Source organism: Hippocampus zosterae, chromosome 17 (genome assembly GCF_025434085.1).
Source record: "Hippocampus zosterae strain Florida chromosome 17, ASM2543408v3, whole genome shotgun sequence".
In the NCBI taxonomy this organism is placed as follows: domain Eukaryota; kingdom Metazoa; phylum Chordata; class Actinopteri; order Syngnathiformes; family Syngnathidae; genus Hippocampus; species Hippocampus zosterae.
The window spans coordinates 6364629-6370628 of record NC_067467.1 but is presented as its reverse complement, the minus strand read 5'-3'; positions in this window follow the sequence as shown (position 1 = coordinate 6370628).

Here is a 6000-nt window from a genome sequence, read left to right as displayed (position 1 = left end):
AACATGAAGGTACATTGCACACTGTGCTGTTGACAAAGTGTTATCTAGCTTCGAGAACCCTACCGCTACGTCAAATTTAAATAAAACCAAACATAATCTAGATTGAATTACATCACACCACTGTGGCAACACTGGCTGAATAACACAAAATGGGCTCATGTGAGGGCCACGAAATATGAAGAAAATTTGGCCAAAACACTGCCCCAAAAAATCTCATACTCGAAACAATAGTCATGTTGAAAAATTACGTCTTGAAAATGAGCAATGCGTGCTGTTATTTACCCCACGCAGCAGCTATTGTAGCACGACATCCCAAAGAGCAAAGGCTAGTAAACAGTAAATCTCCCTGCTGACATTCCAGCTAATGAGCTGCGTTACAGTTTAACTCTCCCTTTGCCCGCGGCAGCCACTCACGATAATGAGCAATAATTACCCCAACAGGACATGCATAATTGGGATTGTGATAATAGTTGTTTTTTTTTTCTTCACTGCCATGAAAAATGCACTGTAATTGGTTTCAGTGAGTCGTTTTGTATGAATGTGTTGTTCGCATCTAGAGGCGCGACCCCAGCTATCATATGCATTACAACGTTCATTGCATTCTTCCAATGATTGCACCGCTCCTGAAATGATTAAAAAACGATTAAGTGCTCTTGAATGTCAAACTTTAACATTTGATTACCGTTTAAAATGCACTACTTGGACACTTCTTTAGGTACACTTGAATCAGCTAAATCAGCGGTTCCTAACCCCCGTCCCGCAGACCGGTACGGGTCATTTGGCAGCCGGGCCGCACAGAAAGAGTAATTAACTTGAATTGCTTCCGTTTTATTCATTTTGGAATCTTACAGATGTTTTATTTTGAAAAATTACCGGATTCTCTGTTACATTTGTCGACAATATGACACTTTTGTCGCAGGTGAAGGCAGTGCTTCTCGGTCATGTGATAGTTTCCCGCCGAAATGAATGCCAGAAGCTAGCAAAATGAGTAAACAAAAAAAAAATTTCCTGGGAAAGTTTAATAAGATAGTATCAGGAGTCCTACTTAGGATACGGATTTATCTCAACTGGAGAATCCCACGCACCAAGCCCACTCTGCACAATATGCGGCGATGGGGATTCGTATTTCTCATGCACCTTTTATTTGCGGTTTATCTCATTTTGAAGGCACGTTTAAATGTTACCGTAGCGACCAGAGAGCGTTGCGGCCAGATCGAACGTCCCTCATGTCATGATTCGTGTTTATTATGTTACGAAAATACCACCGTTTTCATATAGGTCATGCAGTATATTATTTTGTTGTATTTATCCGGCCTCAAAGGTCGATCCCTGGAAATATTGTAATATCTGTTTCTTGTATTTGTGTGATGTCATAGAGAGGGGAGGAGCCATGTTGGGGTAATATTGGCTCAGGTAGTTAGTCTGAGTGCGGAGCGCATGGGCGTGAGGTGTGGCTAACAGCCATTCCTATGAATGTGTGTGTTATTGCTCTTTTTGTTATTTAAAAAAACCGACAAATTACATCATTGACTGCGTACATCCTTCTGTCTGTATTGAAGGGCATTACAAAATTGTCTGACATTTAACCGGTCCGTGGGGTTAAAAAAGATTGGGGACCGTTGAGCTAAATAACCATACTGTGTTGCAATAAAGTCAGGCGAATGTGACACACATAAAGTACAACATGAACGACACTCTTAAATCGTATTTTAAAATATTTCCCCCAACCCAGAGTTTTTAAACAGGAGTCAATTCCAACCGCAACATAACTGAGTCTGCCCCCCTTCAGCCGCACCGCAAAACAACCTCGTCCGGTTAACCGCGTCGTCCACTCCAAAATAGGGCGGGCTATTGACTTTATTTCCCAGCATTGATATTACAAGCACACGTCAGGCAGGTTGTTTGAAACGCTTCTAAGCCCAGCCCGAAGGCGAAATATTCTTTGAACGCCGCAGATCAACGCGTCTCCAGAGATGGGGAACGACGGCGCTTCCGCCGGCTGGCTTTTGAGCTGCTGCTGAAAGCTGTTCATTTTCAAACACTGCTGATGCCCCTCCAACGTCACGTGACCGCCGCATTGCAGGAACGCAAAGCTGCTCCGGTGAATTTTGAGGACAGCGATAGAAAAGATTTCAAAAATCTTAGTAGAAGTATTACCAAGCCTTTGGTCGATTTGGGTCTTTGAACCAATGACTCTTCTACACAACTCGATGGCTTTAAGGTGTATTAGATTGGCAGGAGCTTGATCTAGCTTTGATCTTTTGAAGCACACTTTTCGGAGTGTCATATTTTATACCGAGTGGTTAACATCCGTGCGGTGTCCACCCGCAATGACAACTCCCCACCGCCCCCCAAGAAAACCAAACAAACAAGCAGCAGTTGTGCAAATACAATCGGTCAACAATTCCTCAAAAAATAGGCTTCAATCTGTTTTCTTTTCCGGCAAAGGTTCTTCTAGCCTTTTTGCTGATCCACTCATGATAGATGATAGTGAGCAAATTTCATGTTGAAAAGTGAAACTGGCTTCAGTTCAGGGTGGTTTCAGCGTTGAAACTAATAAAAGTATCTTTAAAAAAAAAGCAAACCTAATTTACATTTTCACATAGTTGTCCCCCCCATCAATACTTTGTCTAATTACATGCCAGGAGCACTTGCTAGAGAGCAGCACATTCCTTTGAGCTGACATGTCCAAGTGGATCATCATAATTGTGTCTTATTAATCATTTATAGCAAAGCATGAAGCAGCTTTTTGATGTTCATTATAGCCTGCAGAGGGACATTGTCTATTTTTTTTAACAGATAATCAGCTTTGGCTGATTGTCTGCTAATCAATGTAGCGGTCTGTGAATACTTTGATGACTAATAGTCTATAGGCTCCAAACCTTTGCTATTTTCAGACTAAATTGTCAATTTTAGGACTTCGGACTTGCTTGGCTAAAACTTATGAAAGGCTCCACTCGACTTTGACTTGACAATGCTACTGGGACACAAGCCGGGGTATGATCAACCCTAGGTGGGTCAACTGAGGGAAGGGAGTATGATGTTGGAAGACCCGAAACCCCTGATCTCAGACACATCACTGATGTGTCCCAGTGCATCCTCGGATGTATCTCACACTTATTGATATTTAGTTGTGTCTATAGACAGTTATGATATCCGCTGAATTTAGCTTGTGCGGGTGAGCGAACTCTGTGGTTTTGTGTTCAGGACCTCCGTATTACATAAAAGCAAAAAAAAATAAAAAAAAGACTACGTGCAGCAAAAGACATTGTGAACTTTAAGCTGACTAATGCACATTAAAGCCTGATTCTTGCAAGCTGCTCCATTAGCTCCTATGACCTTTTCTGGTTAAACTCAAACCAAATACAAAAATTAGCATGCAGCTGTTATTGAATTCTCCAGACTTTGTGGGGCCGCAGCGACTTCATTTAAATTGTGCAAATCGTTTAAATTCATTTCCCCACGTTTATCTCCAGGCCCTCATTAGCATTCATTTGTTCTCCTCGCACTTGGGCGCTCATTAGCATGCTAACGGTCATCTTTTAGCCCTTTATGCCCCCCCCCTGACAGACTTGTGTAAATAAATAGCCGCAATTAAACATAAACCGCTTTGAACTAGCCTGCCTGGCTCCCCTGAGTCATTTATTAGCCTCGTTTTATTTTTTGTATTAGAAAATATCTTCTAGATTCACCTCTGGATTTGTAGTTGAAATGCTAGCGGCTTGTTAGCTCAACATGCACGTGTGATGGTTGGTTGCTAGGTCGTTAGTCAGATAGCAGTTAGCATTAATTAGTTGTAATCTACGGATAAAATGAACACACCACACGAGCGTTACAATGCACTTTTCAAAAACTTCCTTCTTGTTTTCTGTTGTGTATAAACATGAAAGTGGAAATGATTTATGATTCAATAAACTCCTCGCCAAACAAGCCGAAATGAGGCTTTCATGTGGCGCTCCGAAACAAGGATTTAAATTCTCAAATTCATACGTTTTTGAATATTCCAAAGGATGCTATAAATCATGTGTAAAGCCTCTTTGTCACAAGCCCCGCTCTTTTCATCTTTATTTAATCGACATGGTGGCTGTCCAAGCTGACAGAAGATCCATCAGTGGAGTTAACGGTCCTGATTCCCTGAGCCACCCGCGGTGACTAAATGGGGATTAATTAAGCAGGCGCTGGTTGTGTTGGATGGGAAATGATGCGTTCCCAGGAAGTTCTTAAAGATGCTCCATCTAAGTTACTGTCACCTTTCACATTCCTGGAAGCCAATAAACTGTCGTGTAATTTTGCGATTTTTATTTTAGAAAATGTCCTCCTTTTTTGGTTTGTACTACAGTATTGCAACTAAAATTTGTAATTTCTATCTTCTAATTGGTCTTGTTTCTCATTCATGTCAGACTATTTGTTTTCCCCCAAAGTGTTTTTTTTCTACTTTCATCATATATCGCTCATTCTTGAACATGTTTGACTTTATTCTCTTAAATTGCAACTTCTTCATATCAAATTCCAAATTATTGTCTACTATTTTCAGTTCATTTAAAAAAAATGTGACTTTTTTCGCGGTTATGTAACTTTAAAAAAAAAAAGTCAGCCACTTGTGATTCATCACATTTGTGTAGTGCTTGTTAGCGTGAACCCATTTGATCAAGTTTGTCAGCCTGCATGACATTATGTCGGAACAAAAAGTAACATTTCAGTTGCAATAATGCATGTAAAGATGACTGTACTAATGGATTAGGAATGCATTAGCTTTGTAGCTCTAAGGTGAAATGTAAAATAAGACCTATAAAAAGAAAAATCACGGTGTGAAATGTAACTGTATGCCATTAGCAAATGTTCACTTGTTAGGAGCGAGAACACCACGGGCCTTCAACTAAATCATAGGTGTCAATCTGTTGTCGTCGAGGGCTGGTATCATGCCATGTTTTAGACGTTTCGCTCCTCCAATCCTGATTCAAATGATCAGCTCCTGAGCTCTAAAATCAAACACAAATTAATCGAACAAATCGTAGAATTGTAAATGAAGGTTAGTACTTCGAATAGTGTTTTGGCCAGCAGAGAAGTCCTTGCTGGTCCTGACTCCCTACCACTGGGGAGCGCCATCTGTCACATTGCGTAATGAACTATAACAGCCACGCTCTCGCTTATAAGGTGCGAAGCATGGTTGTGTACAGGACTGCCTCCGTGCTTGCACCGCGGGTTGGGAACAGTGACGGGCAGCTGGCTGTGGCAAATGGTTTCACACACCCATACAATGTGAAAAATGCTAATTTGTTCCAAGCGGACCAGCTGCGCAAAACGCAAATGTTTGGAAAATGGTGTTGAACTACTGAACCAGTGGCCCACGAATAATAACGTACCGCAACATAACCTTGACTCTTGATAAAAATGTGCTTTTGCCGTGTCATGCTAGCTAAATGGCTAATTCACTCACATGCTAAACTGCTACTAGCAAACTAACAACCAGCCACAGATTATTGATGCGTAACTTCAAAACTACACAGAAAGTCGAGATTTGGGAGGGTAAAGGTTGCTTCCATGTTCTCCAGTGAGCTTCCCGCAGGCAAGTGAAAATTGGGGAGTTGGGGATAATTTATGATATTCGAGCGCTGGCAATGAGGCTGTTGAAGCTTACACCGCAGCCTGCTCTTAACTGTGATTCATTACTGACGCACACGAGCCTACATGAAAATAAAAGAGCCGGCGAAGAACCATTGCTCTTCTCTTGCTACAAATTGTCTTTGCATTCAACTAAAATAAATCTGTTATTGAAATTTATTGAAGAGATTTTTGGGGCTTTTTACGACAGAACCTATTAAAATTTGTCGTGGTTCCTGATAAAGGCGTCAGTTTAGGAATATGGTAGTTACTTGACTTCGGAGTGATTTGCAAGATTTTTTTTTTTTTTTTGCTTTGTATTGTGAGCCAAAATTTTAAATACACGCAGGCTTCGGAAATGCAGTGACAAAAAAAATTGGAGTGATTACGTTGCAATAA